The sequence below is a fragment of the Sinohyriopsis cumingii genome, chromosome 19 (assembly GCF_028554795.1).
Source record: "Sinohyriopsis cumingii isolate HCF-2022 chromosome 19, ASM2855479v2, whole genome shotgun sequence".
NCBI classification, from domain to species: Eukaryota; Metazoa; Mollusca; class Bivalvia; order Unionida; family Unionidae; genus Sinohyriopsis; species Sinohyriopsis cumingii.
In genome coordinates this window covers 32,212,764-32,229,373 of record NC_142979.1, presented here as the reverse complement: position 1 = coordinate 32,229,373, position 16,610 = coordinate 32,212,764, and the positions used below count along the sequence as shown (strand labels likewise).

At 36.6% G+C, this 16,610-nt stretch overlaps 1 protein-coding gene across 2 annotated transcripts in view; it reads left to right on the top strand.

Moving 5' to 3' along the window:
- The window catches only part of LOC149775392 (uncharacterized), a 213,690-nt gene that overhangs the window by 19,760 nt on the left and 177,320 nt on the right, over nucleotides 1–16,610 (top strand). For both annotated transcript variants that reach the window (XM_089943911.1, XM_089943908.1), the window contains exon 2: nucleotides 14,429–14,516. The gene's annotated coding sequence lies outside the window, so the exon portion shown is untranslated. The remainder of the gene's footprint in view (nucleotides 1–14,428; nucleotides 14,517–16,610) is intronic.

Below are 16,610 nucleotides of genomic sequence, written 5' to 3'. Positions count from 1 at the left end.
ATGATAGAAGTGAAATCACCGTACATGGTAGATATTTACCAATCATCGATTAGGACCATATTAGGTTGGCCTGAAATCGCACCTCTGGCAAAACCAGAAAAATCTGATTTTATTATTCCAGGTTGGTACGAGGAAGCTCCTCCAGAGCAACCGGAACCAAAAAAATCAGATTTTACCACCGACGAAGGATGGTACGGAGATATCAAACACAAGTCTCTAATCCACACTGCCATCAGCTTCGTGAACATCCACAAATTTAACATGTTAATGTTCGCTTTTACTTTTAGGGACGAAAAAATTCTCTCGTGGTTGGTTCTTCCCAAAATTCCCCCCGGTGTGAAAATCTTCGACGCTACCCACATTAACAGGAAAATATTCCCCATAGAAGGCATCTCGATAAGAAGAACCATCAACGAATTTAATCAAGAACATAAATTACATTTAAATTTATTGCGGGAATCCTTTCATGAATGCATCTTAAATAAATCAGGCTCATGTAGCGAAATTATCGGACGCGTGAAAATTTTAAATCAACTCGCGAATGATGTTGAATATTATCATGGTATGTTTATTCAGGCGATAGTCGACGATATATCAATTGCCGATTATGTTCTTCCTATTAGCAAATTCGAGTTGATCAGAAATTCAGGAGAAAAACAAAAATTCATGAGAGTATTTGGTTTAACCGAGGAAACGCTACCAAATTTCAAATTTCCCGATTATGATGTTGATAAAATGAGAAAATCTGTTACTGATACCATCGATGATTTATTTCCGAAGTTACATGCCGCGTGGACTAAAAAAATACAATCAGAATCGATTCTCAAACACAATAACGATCCCGCCGGGCAGGGGCGGCATATCTCGCCAGGTATCGTTAACATAACGGAAGTTATCGCGATTTATCTTCACGCGGATGTTGTCGAGGGCAGCTACAATGTTGATTCGTCAGAGTCAAATCAGGCGCAGCAGGGATTTATATTGTATTCGTTTTCACCTAGCGCTTCTCCTGGTTATTTGATAATAAAGGAGCCAGTGAATCCGTTTTACCTAAGATGTCATAATCGATTGTTGTCAAGGATAAATTTCAAACTAACGGATCAGAAAGGAAATTTGCTTGATATACGCGGGGAAACGATAAGTATCAATCTGCTGGTAAAATCGTGAGAATCGCAGATTTTTTGAATCTGTACACCAGGGAAAAATGGGCCAAAAAAATAAATAAAAACCGGGGAAATTTTCAAAATTGGAAGATTTTTTTAATTTTTGTTTTTTTTTTGTTTGCGGAAATCTTCAGGAAAATTCAAGGATCAGAAATTTCCTTGGCCTTGCTCTCATCGACAAGTTTTTTCAGTTGTCTGACACGCGAGCTTGTAATTTTTTTTGATTCATATGCATCCGATAAAATCAACCTAGCTTTTTCCACTAGCGTAGATAATTTAACAAAATCCTCGATTTGATCATCGCTGACAGTCGCAAGTGATTGATACATGGCAATTTGGATCTTTTTTATTAATTTGTACTCTGACGGCAGCGTGTATTTATATTCGAGTTTTCCCTGAACAATCGTCTCGAATTCGGATCGAATTTTATTCGTGTCTAGATCCGATGGAAGATTTATTTTTTTCTTTCTCAGATCATCGATGGCTTCGATGATGTTATTTATATTTTCTTCGTCCATATATAATTTTTGTAATATTCAATTAATTTTCTTCGGATATTATCGGAATATAGTAAAACTCGATCCATTCGCCAAATTCATAGGAAAATGCTGCGTTGATTATTTTTTCTGCCGCGCGTTGCACCGATGCTTGATTAATACCAAAATACCTTGCGGCGGCGTTCATCGACGTGAATACAATTTCTTCATTTGTTTCTCGATTTAATGATTTTACCGCCTTAGCTGATCGATATCCGCCATTAAATTTACAATTTACACTTTGAGTTACAGCCCGGAGATTGGATAGTTTGTTGTTAAGTTTATTTCCGTCAATGTGGTCGATAACAAGACCGATTTTTATTGGTCCGTGATAACACTCGTATACGAACCTGTGACAGAAATAAGTCGTATATCTTCGTTTTTTATCATTACCGATGGTAATTTTGAGATATCCAAATCTATTAACACTACCGACTTGATTTTTCGTTTTGATATTTCTGACAACACCATCCGAAGATGCTTCATATCCATCAATGGTTGGATGAGATCTATACTCGTGCGTGATTGTTGCTGGAGGAATCGTCGATTTCAGTTCCATATACAATATTCTGTTTGTTTAAATCGTAATTTGCCTTGAATCGATTAATATAATCTTCTTCGCAAGTTATTATCGACGAGGATCTTTTTTCATAATATCGGCGCAATTCTCGATAATTTTTCCCTCCACAGGATAAACACAATCGAGTCTTTCCTCGAGTGCCAACTTGGCAAACTAAACACCGTTGTGGTCCTTTACTGCCTCGTCGAATTGCATATATGTGAGCGCCACAATAATCGCCTCTGCAGGATTTGTCGCATGATTTTGTTGATCCGATTGGTATCCATTTGCATTGCATTATATAATTTAAACATTTGTCTAAAATATAATAATGGATGCATTTGATCTTGATGAGGCAGAATATATCATTCCTGAGGTTGATCGTGCCAAAAAAGAATTTTTCGATGATGGAGCGGTTCACACTTGGTCGACATGGAAAACTAACTCTGTTGATGCTACGATGAATCTGGAGCGAGCGAAGAAGATAATCGAGCATATAAAAAACGAACATAAAGAAGAACGATTTATCTTCGGAATAAAACTTATTGCACAAATGCCTGACGATACTTGGATTATTCGTGATAAACGAGATCCCGTGCGTGGCGGTAAGAAAAATGTTGTTCTTGATAAAAATTCGAAGCCAGGATTATTATTGGGAATTGACGGTCCTTATTATGCTAGGGCGTATCCATCTAGCGCTGTTGTTTATGGAATTTATCGGCTAAATAATAATCCTGACATGAAAAATCTACCTGCGATGAAAGAATCACCGATGATAAATTGCGTGGCTGAGCGTGTTATCGAGCACATGAAAAACGCTCGTCGTGGATCTGGTCTGACCCAGTTGAGGTTGGATAAAATTAACTCATGGGCGAAGACAGTTGTTGATGGCGCATCGATTGACGATGTTGCTGTGTTGAGCAAGAAACTTAAATTTCCTATTACCGTGAAAACGCTATCAGGAGAAATATTATATTCGTCGCCGTATAGATCTCGAGGAGTACCAATCGAAATTGTTGATCATAATTCACATGCGTGGTCGCAGTCGGTAATGATATTCCCGCGAGATCGTGTTGTTAAATTTTATCCCGTTGATGGTGCAAAGGACAATTCCGATGCTATGTTCAGATATATCAAAATATTAGCCGCATCTGATCCGATATCGGTTTGGTTATTCTCGAGCGAAGAAAAATACGATCAGTTTATATTGCCGCGAGGAGATATTTACCGAGATGAAAAATTACATGAATCGATGAGAAATATCGCGGTGAAATATTCGTCAAATCCCGATCAGTTATTAACGAACTGCTTTACTGTTCCGTCTGTTGCTGCTCACGCTGCCAGAGAAAGAAATTCGTGGAAACCTACGAGAAACGAATACCTCGCTGATATTCAACTTAGTTGTATCGAATACGGCCATGGCGGATTGTGGAATACCAAGTATTATTTCGAAGACATGATCTCCGTTGATATGAGCGCGTGCTATCCTGGAAGTTTCCTCGGATATGGCGATTGTGCGGATTATTTTGCTAAATTTGGCCATCCCACCAGCGAGATGACAAGGGTAGCAATTAACGGACCGTTGCCTGATTTTGTCATGACGGGATTCGCTTATGTTACTTCGTTCGAGTTTGCTGAAAATTTACATAAAATTTGTTATATTTGGTTTGGTCGGCATTTATCGCAACGTCGTTGGGTCCCTACGGTGTTGTTGAGGTATATGCTGGATTCGTCAATGTTAATATCGTTGACGGTTAGCGAGGCAATTATATCATACAGGAAACAAACTGAAGTGTGGTTGCCGACGGACTGTGAAAACGCGAAAGATATCGGAAGAAAAATAATTGGCAAATTTACTCAAGGAGGATCCGTTGATCATAAACACCGACACGCTAGGTTGTTTATCAACGATGCCGAAATGGACTTTATTATTGCCGATACGGTATCGCGAGGAATATTCTGCAACAGAGAAAATATTATTATTGACGGAGAAAAATTAGGTACCGTAATCACTTATCTCGATGGAGAATCAGCGCAGTATACGCATTTGAGATCATCGATGCTCGCTTATGTGAGTATAAATTTACTGTCGATGATAAATAAATTTTCTGATATCGCGGTAAGGGTCGCAACGGACTCGTTTTATATCGATAAGAAATATCAGTATAGGCTGGATAATTTAATCGCCGATGGCTCTTGGGGCACTTGGAGGATAAAAAACGAGGATATCCTAGATTATTGTGAAGACGCCGATGTCGAAGATTGCGATAAATTTCATCGGGATAAATGTGAGAAAATATCAACGGCTGCATCTGCATTTGACCCGATTTCACGTAGTAAATTCGTTTACCTAAATGGACCTGGTGGTAGCGGTAAAACAACGCGAGCGATAAATTTATTTGCGAAATCTGATATGATAGTGTTGACTCCAACTCACAGATTAGCGCGAGAAATAAGGCAACGCGGCGTTGATTCTTGTACTTATCACAGTTATTTCAAATACAGCGGTGGATTATGGGATTCGGCTCGTATGGGAAATAAATATATCAACAGAATTATAATATTTGATGAAATTTGCACAGTAAATTTAGTTGTATTAAAATCGTTCCTGATCTGGCTGGAGGAGAAAAATACCGCCGTGATAATGTGCGGAGATCATGGCCAGCCTGATCCGATTGATGGTGAATCTCCTCACGAATGGCTCAGGAATTTCGTTGACTATTATGAGGAAATCGACGCTGATTATAGATCCGATGATATTTTACTGACTGAATTTAAGAAATTAATTCGATTACAACCGAATAAGTTTCAATGCGATGTGATGAGAAGAATAATCGACGAGACTCCGATGGATATTTTTCTAAATTTGTGGCGTCCCGATCATTTGATCGTTGCTAGTAGGAAAATTGTTCGCGATATTATTCAGGAAATGTTATTCAAGCTTCATTGCGAGAAATTTCCAACATTACAGGTGCCGTTGTGTTACAGGCCCGCTGATACCAGGAAACAAAATATTAGTGTTACTTTACCCTGCGGAGAGGAAAAGATCTTGGTACTGAACGATATTATTCTTGTTGATATTAATCTTGTTAATGACGCGATAAACGCAGAAAGATCGCCATGGAAACTTGGATATGCAACAACGATACACTCGTCGCAGGGATTAACCGTGGATGGCCAAGTTTGGATCGTCGATGATAGAATTTCCTGGTCAAATTTAGTGTATTTAGCCGTGTCAAGAGTAAGAAAATTATCTCAGTTAGGTAGAATTCGGTTTCACATTAATGACGCTGGCGGTAGTTGAGTATCTTTCGGTATTATTTGTAATTCTTCCTTGGTAAATCCGCGTTGTGGCGCTAGCGAATCTAGGAAATAAATTGCTGGTCTCCCTGACGATCTTGTTACGGCTGATATTTTATGTGTCGTAACGCTCCAATTTGGATCGGTTGCTCTTTTTCTTCCTCCTTCGGCCTCGCCTTCTTTATATAAATACCTGACCGTGACGCTACCTAGCACAGGCGGAATTATGGAATCTCGCTTTAGGGGTATATTCGGTTTTGTAATTGCAATTGCGGGTTTCATTGCTATTGTTCGAGTTGTCTCGTTATTTAGCGCGTTAATCACATGAGGTAATCTTGATACCCAATCATGAGATCGATTATCTTGGATGAATTCTCGCGCGTACTGATATCCGAATAATCGTTCTGCAAGAGTTTTGTTGAATCTCTCAACGATAGCTTGATTGTGATGAACACCTACAATACCGCGACGGATTTTAACATTATTCTTTTTCATCAGTGAAGTAACCGCGCCAAGAAATTCTCGACCTGGATCAACCTGGAGAAGCTTCGGCCATGTTAATGGAGATCGCGAGTAAATTTTCTCAAATGCCTTTGAAATTTCCGTTGCTGTTTTATTCGATAACGGTTCCGCTTCCTTGTATCTGCTAGCGATATCAACGACTGTCAAGACATATTTATATGTGACTTCGTCGACGGTATCGTAAGGAAGAAACATTAAATCAGCCTGAAGGACTTCATTAGGGACACTGACGGTGAAACTTGCATATGGTATTTTCTTAGGCGGAGGAAGATATATTTGCCAGACTGCCTGTTTCGATAACCACGATTCAGCGGTGGATTGTTTTACTTTAGCGGCTTTAGCGAGTTTGGCAATTGCTGATTTTCCTCGCCAGAATCCTCGCGGAGAATAATATATCTGCTCCATTATTATTTACCAGCACCGAATACTAATTTACCTTTCATTGCGCCTTTTATCAACCAAGTTGCCAATTTTTCTTTGAAACTTTTGTCAGGAATCGCGTCTATTGCATGAATTAGCCTAATATCAGCGAGATGTCTTTGTTGTAAATCCCCGCTACGATACGCAAGATCGTGATAGTAACACGCGTTATCGATGGCGTTTACTGGATCTTCGCCGGGATTTGGTTGATTATTATCATTGAGTCTTATATCAAGCCTCGTGCCGGGTCCGCAGTAATTGTATCCTGGCAGATGCTTTTCTCCGGGATATTTCGCCCAGGGCAACCCGGGTAGATTTTTCATGGAGGCGGTAATGTCTCCTCCGGTTCTTCTATTTTTTTTTTTACAAATCTGAATTTGCGCGTCTTACAAACTTCGCATTCTCCTGCAATTGCGTTCCTGTTGTTGCGTGTGACGATTTCGGTTGGATTTATCGTAGCTGTGCGCGTGCGACATTTAACACAATATAGATCCATATATTCTAGTAACATGAATGTAATTGATTTTTCAGCCACGAAGCGACGCGAGCAGGTGAAACACAACGCGGTGTTACCGAATTCGATAAGGATGATAATTATTGGCCCGTCTGGTTCTGGAAAAACGCAGTTGTTGCTAAATTTGATAATGCGATGGCTAAAATGGGATAAGTTGTATTTGGTTGCGCCATCCGTTGATGATCAGCGTTGTTATCAAGTACTAAAGGAATTTAGCGACAATACCGACGAAGGCACAATCGAATTCATCACAGACATCAATGAAGCTCCATCAGTGGAAAATTTAGACGGCGATGTTAATAATCTTGTTGTTTTCGATGATGTTATGCTGGATAAGCAAACTAATCCGGCTAGGATATTCTCGCGTGGCCGACACAAGAACACCGATGTTATTTACGTGACGCAGCGATATACGCAAATTCCAAAGGTAATTAGGGACAATTGTAACATTTTGTCGGTTTTCAATGGCGTCGATACTCACACGCTAAGAAATATTCATCAGACTTGGTGCAACGGCGATATGGACATAAACAAATTCAAAAATTTCTTCAGCCGCGCCCAGGCGACACCGCACGGTTTTATCACGATTAATCTTCATGATCCGCGTAGTAGATATCGAATCGGTCTCGATCAAATTTATTCATGAGACTCGCAGCCAAACTTTGCAAACTTTGTCGACACCAGAATAAATTTCCCCCCCCCCCCCCTTTTTTTACTTGTCTAGAATCATTGAATTTGCACACAAAAAATTGCAGTCGGGAGTGAATTTACGCAAATTATTTTTCGTAGGAAGGCTTATTTTTGAAATCTGAGGCTTCTACGGAGAAAGTTCTCGTAGGAAGCTTTATTTGGTCTGGAACGTCTGGTCTGTAGAACTTCCCTGCTGCTATTAGGGCCTAACCGGAAATCGCCTCGGACATTCGCCTCGGCCGAATATCCCGTTTTTCGGTACTATTTGGAAGTATTCGCCTCGGCAAATAATACACGCACAAATGGTTACAAGTAAAATAATTCAATAAATATCGAACTTTGAAAAAAAAGTTTGTTAATACATAATAATTTAGTTTAAAATAAATTATAATTACACAAACAGTTAACATTTAAAGTTTAAGCTTTGCATACGATAATGAAACAAACGGTACTCTCCGGAGTCGCACCTACTACTCGGTTCGTGCCTGGATCTGGCAAATAGTACATCCAAATACTCGGATTCGGTACTCGGTGAAAATTATCTACTCGGTTAGGCCCTAGTAACAATCAATTACTGGCTTGTGTTTTTGTAGAATAGGTACCATCAATAATATAGGCCTAACAATAACTTTACCAAGGTCATAATAAACAATCTCAAATACGTGTTTATTTTCATGAGCGGTTTTCGCGAAGTGTGGCAATAGCGGTTTTTGCCTTTTTAATTAGTTTTCAAGGTCATGTGACTCTAGATGTTTGTGTCTGGTCACTTCACTTTCATGGATTGTTAGTGCTGATAACCAAAGAGTTCCACAATGTATGTGGCTTGCTTCATAAACTAAGAAAGGTTAGAGGGTAAGAGGCTGTGATCTAGAAAAGTTTGTTACGACTCTATGGTCATAAACTAAGTAACAGAAAAACAGAAGCCGTAAAGTTTGGTAAAATTAAACAAATAATTTCTTTTCCTAGAATACAAAAGTGAAACTTGTAAAATAACTTACATTATTGTGAAATAAATCCCAAATAGTCCTAAAAGTTCTGTCAAAAATATAAAATGTATAGAGTCCTAAATGAATTCCAATGGTGTTACAAATAAATTCCAATATTGAATGTGCTGATGTTCCTTTCGTCTTGAATGTGCTAGTGTGCTGATGGCCTGGAATGTGACGATGTGTCAATAGTATTATGTACCACAATAATATAATTCATAAGGTCCTTGAATAAATTCACAGTTATTCTAAAATAATGAATTAGTCCAAGAAGTATTAATGATCTCTTTGTAATTCCAGATAGCTTAAATAGTAAATCCACGAAATTAAAAACAACACAACAGTTAGGCTGTAGGAATGAGTAATTTTGAAGTAAACAACATTAATATAAAAATCTATGACACATTAACGGCGACATGATATAGACCAATTTCCATTCTAAGATTATGAATATCCAAGTGAAAAACTAATGTCCTGGGCTCAGATTCAAATAAACATAATAACTAATATCATCCATTCCGATAGAGATGAAAATGTTTACGTCTATTAAGAACTATTCTATTTTTTAATCTATAATCATAGAGAAATGTTAGTTAGCTATGTATTGTGTTGTTTACACTATAAACGTCACTAGTCAGATAGACCATGAACTTGATTTTGGACAAATATCAATTACAATAATGATAAACATAACATAGAATCATGATGCGAACAAAAACTACAACTAAAATATACATAACATGCAATAAAAAATACTAGACCACTATTGTCGCCCTACTCCAGTTTTCGATAGCAATCATACATATATAGTCTCTGATGATAATTGAAAATAAGGATATAACAAATTTACAAAATAAATGCTTAGTAAGTAAATTTGTACCGGTTTCCTAATGCGTTTGTGCCCTTAACTATAATTGTTGCAATATATGTCATTATACATATGTAAGCTTATCGTAAGATGAAGTCTCTCAAGAAAAATAGATCAGCCAATACTAGGGAAAATGAAGTTGTTATCAACGTATTAATTTAGTCCCCCCCCCAAAAAAAAAAAAAAAAAACAATTGCTAATCGCTAGAACTCCCACATCCATGCCACCATAACTTGAGCCAATGAATGAAGAAAAGTCATACCGAGAGGTTTAAAATAAAATTCAAATAACCTCCTTTTAGAGTCATGCAAATGAAATAGTTTCCTCATGAAGAAGAAATAGTGACCTAGCGTGAAGAACTAAAGACCCATCGTTGTGAATCAGCAACGTGACTGTGGTCTCAAGGAAAATACAGTCAGTTTATTTTATCCACACAATTCGGTTTACTGAAACATAGAGTGACCACACCTTCGACGACGACACATATAATGACCACTGAGTGTAGGATTATGTAAGTGAATTTTGTGACCTTTAACCTATCTTCCATAGAAAGAAAAATATTTTGTACTCTGTCGCTCGAAAAAAAAATAGGTTATGAATAAAATTATCTTTTGTCGTGTTTTTATTTTCATAATGAAAGGGGAGAAAAGATACCGCATCATTACATTTCCCGGGTTAACGATGTAAAATATAATCTACTAATGAATACAGGTAACATAACGACTTCAAACTATTGGCAGGTTCCTAGCCTGTGTTTTCCAAATTTTGTAATTCCTGTTAAGCATAATGTTATTATATTATATTCTATATTCATGTTAATTTTCTTATTTACTTGCTATGTTATAACTTTACAACCAGAGTGTAAAATAGTCTTTTTTTCTCTTGGAGTCTCAAGGTAAAAAACCAGACTAAACCAGCTGACATAACCTAGCATGCTCTACAATGATACAGAATATTCTGAAAGAACATATGGATATGCATATCTTTGCCTTGGCTGAATATTTTGTGCCGTCTGCTCAAAACATTCTAAAAGATTAGTTAATCGTGTCACTATCCTCGACGAGTCTCTGACATTTAACACGTGCTTACGAAATGTAAAACAAACGACTGATGTTTACATACATATTTTAGGCACACCTAAAATAATTTTGAATCACTCCGTGAAAAAGATTTGTTAAGTCACGTTGAAACTTGACTTTTTCCTAGTACAATTACCGTCGTGCAGTTAGCAAACAATACGATTCAGTGAAACATGGAATTTAACATTACTTCGCTTATTTTCGAAGTAATAAATTCAAGACTAGGGCGAAATATATAATGAAGTCTTGACGCACCAAGATATTTCATTATTACCATGATGTCATTTATCAAAAAACGTTTGGATGCACCAGGATATGTCATTATCATCCTTTCTTTCCCTTCGAAATAGGAAAGAAAGATATCAACAAAACGAAAACGTGGTGGTATATGGGTATTTATCGGACATTCTATCCCGCACCATGCACTATATATATATATATATATATATATATATATATATAGAGAGAGAGAGAGAGAGAGAGAGAGAGAGAGAGAGAGACAGACAGACAGACAGACAGAGAGAGAGAGCATGATTACATTTTGTGGTTTAATTTAATTTAAATTCAATCAGTATATGACTAATACTGATGCCGATCCCACTTTTGGTGCTGTGTATGTTCACAATGCTAATTCTCGATCATATAATCAAGGTGAAGTTAACAATAACTGATATTACTATTTTACACAAATTTGTATTTCCTACGGAAGACATCCACGCTTGAACTCACACAAAATATGATTTCGTAGACCTAAATGTTTTTGTGGGTGTTTTTCTTTGCAATTTTCTTCTTCCTTAGGACAATTTGATTTTCATTTTACTATCAGTAATATGTTAAACAATATCCAGACTAAGGAGTAAGTAAAGCCATCCGCACTAAGCTTGAAAGCAAACCTTGATTTGGTTTTTTAATGTTAAAATGCGCTAAAAATTATTATACAGCTGTAAAAATACACTTTATGAATCCTTTTCAAACGGCAAAAGCTGACCCTAAAAAGACGAGCAAGAATAATGGACAGATAATGAATCACCACACTAATAAATATAAATATACCACTAATAAACCACTGAGAATCTAAAAGCATGTACCCCAAGGATTTGTGGAAATTATAAGCAGCATAGGGCAAATTAAAGAAAATAGATTATCAAACTGAAAGCTCCTTTATGTGCTGAATATGGTTGTTGTAACAATTACATGTAGATGTAGCTTGGAGAAAGAAACAATCTATTAGAAAGAGCTTCACGGTAAATGGTTCCTTGCAAGAAACGAACTTAGAAGTATATTCTCCCTCTTTTACGTAGGATTCCTAGCGACTCCTATGTTACGTTTTTAGGATCTAATATACAGTAACAAAAGAAAGAGTGAAAACAACAAGCTTTGAAAAATTTAACAAATAAATTATTTCCCTGGAAAAACACTGTAAAAATGAAGAAAAAAAAAGAACTTACGGTTTTACGAATCAAATCCAAAAATAATCCAAGAATAATCCACGAATCAATTTTAGAAGTCCTAGGAATGAAATGTTTTAATGAATTCAAATCCGAGTTCCGGCGAAATATTCAAAACGGAAAGCGATGTCGTATACTGTAGCCAGTACAGAGCTGATGTGTTTGCAGTTCTTTGTGAACCACTGACAATAATATTCCAGTGTTTGAATTTCCGAATAAAATTTAAATAAATGTCTTTGTCCAAGAATTCTCTATGAACACTCAAATATTTCCAGGAACAAGAATTATCTTTAAGAATCCAAATAATTTGAATAAAAATTAAATTATAACTCCAGACTGTCACAACAGACACTTTCCAGTGTAAAGTAAAAACCCAAATGAGAAATATCTCTATAGACATTGGTATAAACCCTGACTAATGCGGAATTTCGGAAAACCCAGAGTTGCCAAATTTAGGCTGTTTACATATAAAAATCACGTACTCTAAGTATGACCTTGATAAAAACCAATCATTTTACTCCGAGAATAAAATAAAAATAAAAAGTTGTTTACTTGTCTCAGTGATTTCTGAATCAAGGTCGGGAACTAAGTCCAACATAGTAAAACTGTTTCCATTATTAGGTATTTATGAAAAAGTTTCAGGTCAAACTGAATTTTCTGGAAAATATCAAATTCCTAGTAAACAGAATTACATTACATTGACATGTAATGAAATAAAAAATAAAATTTTTTAAAACTTACAAACAAACAATGAAATTAAATCAAATATAAATTAATAAAATATACATAACAGCGAGTCCAGCGACGAAACAAATATTGATCATAATTACATTTTATGGCATTATACTAACCTTGAAGTTCCTTAACCCCTTAGCCCCCAAGTTCTTCCCTCCATCACTCTCCTTCAGGGTTCTTCCAGAATTTGTCTATTTCAAAGCTGCGCTATTAAGAGTGTACGTGTCTAAAATGCATTACTAAATGTAATGAGTCAAATATTAGAAATAGTGTGTAAGATATCGAAAATAGAATACCTCATTTCATTGAAATTAAAATTTGACAACCAGATATAATGACGTTTTGATATTATGCAATATGACGGTGTGATAGCATCATTTGCCAAGTGGAATGCTGTTTGTGTCATACCCTATAACCTTTTTGTAATATTTTGATAGAAAATGACTATCACTGACATTAATGGTTTAAAAAAACATATGTTTATATTACAAATCCCACAGTTCTATTTCAAGTCAATTGTACTTCCGGGGGCTTTTGGCGCTCTATCTCAAAATGTCCACGGTCTATGTCCCTTGCTTAATAATATAGTTACCAATCCTCCTTCACCTTCTAACAATGAATCTCCATATATACGGATTAGAGCTGGCTCTCAGGCCATATATATATATATAGATAGATAGATAGATAGATAAATAAATAATCGATCTTGAATCGTTTAAAGTGAAGTACTACAAATATTTTTTGTGGAGTTGATCACTGAATTTAAACTGAGCTGATGGACTAAGAAAGTTCACCGAAGCATCTTAAGATGGTTTTTACGATCCTTCTAAATCACACCACTTGGCTTCTAATCACACCACTTGGCTTCTAAATCACACCACTTGGCTTCTAATCAAACCACTTAGCTTCTAAATCACACCACTTGGCTTCTAATCACACCACTTGGCTTCTAATCATACCACTTGGCTTCTAAATCACACCACTTGGCTTCTAATCACACCACTTGGCTTCTAATCATACCACTTGGCTTCTAATCATACTACTTCGCTTCTAATCACACGACTTGGCTTCTAATCACACCACTTGGCTTCTAATCATACCACTTGGTTTCTAAATCACACCACTTGGCTTCTAATCACACCACTTGGCTTCTAATCATACCACTTGGCTTCTAATCATACTACTTGGCTTCTAATCACACGACTTGGCTTCTAATCACACCACTTGGCTTCTAATCATACCACTTGGTTTTTAATCACACCACTTGGCTTCTAAATCACACCACTTGGCTTCTAAATCACACCACATTAGCTTGGCTTCTAAATCACACCACAATGGCTTGGCTTCTAATCACACCACAATAGCTTGGCTTCTAATCACACCACATTAGCTTGGCTTCGGACAGTAATAACGCTATATTCTTTGTTCAAACGAGATCTTATTCCGTTAAAGTATTATCAAATGGTAGAAAAAATAAAATGAAAGAGTAGTCAAAGTTTTTCCTGTACGACAAGGCCAGAGTTACAATTCTAAACTATACTAAAGTTTCTCTGGCATTATTCTGAATGGAGTCCAATAAGTTCACTTCACTTTCTTCATTTATTACAGCTTTTGAATTAGACAGTATGTTGGATTTTATTGTACGATGCCACAGCGAATAAGAAAAGTCTTCTACAAAAGAGAAAGTGCACAACAGGTAAGTACCAGCTCGTATCTGAATGCAATAACCGCTTTAATTAGCCGAAAATATACACAATTATTGATTATTAATTGTATGAACATAATAATAATGTATGTAATTGAATTGTTGTCTTTTCTTCCCGTCAAGTTATCCAAACTTGAACACTATCTTAGATATCTGTTGTTTAAAAAAAAATGTAATTTCTCTTTTAGGACATTCTTATTTGGCATATAAAAAAAAAACAAATAAGCGAAGTAATACATTTAAAGTAAATCACAATATTATCTCATTTGTTATATCCAGCTGTAACAGAGAAAGGACTACAAATCGTAGGTACACGTAGATATGTAAGCACCACTATCTATAAAGGATGAAGATGGTATGCACAAAGATTCACTGCAATCCATAAACACTTCAAACCAGTGTATTACGTTGAATTATGCTGCAGTTCTAAAAGAAGGCAATGGGTCTAAAAAAATCGTAGAATCACAGTAACTTTAACATGCTCATCTACAACGTTTCGTGGCGATCGTGTGAAACCTTTTACACTAGTTTCATACATAAGAGACCGCCCCAGTGGCCTAGTGGTTAGAGCGTCCGCCTTAGATGCGGGAGGTCGTGTGTTCGAACCCCGGCTGAGTCATACCAAAGACTTATAAAAATGGTACTAGCAACTAATGTCGCTTGGCGCTCAGCATTAAGAGGTTAGTGTAAGGAGTGTCCGGCCTGGTGTCAGGATACTGTGACTGGGTGGAACATCATACTACATGTCTGCGGCATGATGCCCAAGTGCTAGACATCACTATAAACTGTCACACTACAGACATCGTAGCGATATGACCACAGGCACTTGATTCTGGGAAAACTAATGTGTACACTCACCATATAACACAAGGAACCTAACTCTCGCCGGTCAAAATATGACCCCTCGATGACTCCGATCTAATTTTCCGATACTATCTACGCATTCAGTCACTCATCAAGTACACCACTGTAAAGAAGACAATCCACACTTTCATCCATTACCATTTAAGCAACCTTACTGATTCTGAAGGGCTAATTTTGCGAAGTACTGTTAAAAGGTTAGAAGTTTATTACGTTTTCAAAACACACTGCCCAGCCATCTCGCTTTAATAAATGTTTTTATTATATACTTTGGTATGAAATATAGAAAGTTAGTGTCTAACTGGTTTTAATTTTTTTTAGAATATATTTTGTTTTCACTTGAGAAAATAAAATATTTCCCATCATGCCAACATTAGTCATACTTCCAGCCAGAAAACGAGCACTTTATGAGCTGGAACAAATAACCGGAAGCTGCATTACCTTTCGAGCGTGGAAATTATGATTTATTATATATTGTTTTGGCCCAAGAAATTTAACTCTACCAAGTTTACGTTGCTTGGAGTTATTTCCCCTGTACATGCCTGAGAACGCTAAGAAAATGCCTGCTGTGATAACGCATATTACTTTGTTGCAACAATTAATGAGGTCATCCTTTTCCTACTGCTCCCTTAAATTGCAAATATTTTTATGATGAGACACTCTTTAAATGTCATGATTTTTGTGCCACGCGATGGAACATATTAGGTATTAACATAGGACACGAAAATATCCTCGATGTATTTATATTTAAATAATGTCGAACCATGCTTGAAAAACAAATAAATAGACAACTTAGATGTTTCGAGAGTCTGAACCCGCAAGAGTTCAGCTAGATTTAGCGAGTATACTCATTATAGTAACAGATCACGTGTTTCACGTCATAAACTGAAATCACGGAACAAAGCCTTTCCACAAATTAAAGAGAAATGAAACGCAAAAGGTAACTGACAGGATGTTCGAAATGCCAAACATAAAAAGTCCGTCCAAGAAAAAAACTCTAGGTACAAATTATGGGTTTTGCGGTGATGTATTATTTAACATTACATGCAGATATAATATCAGCCAGTGAGACGTTGAGTATTTATTTATTGAATTACCACAAGCGGTAAAGAAAAATATGATTGCGTTAACACGAAAATTTTGAACATAAACAATTCCTTCGTTGCTGATATAGAATCAATGATAATCTAATTCCGATGAAGGGTGTTCCTGAATACAATGGTA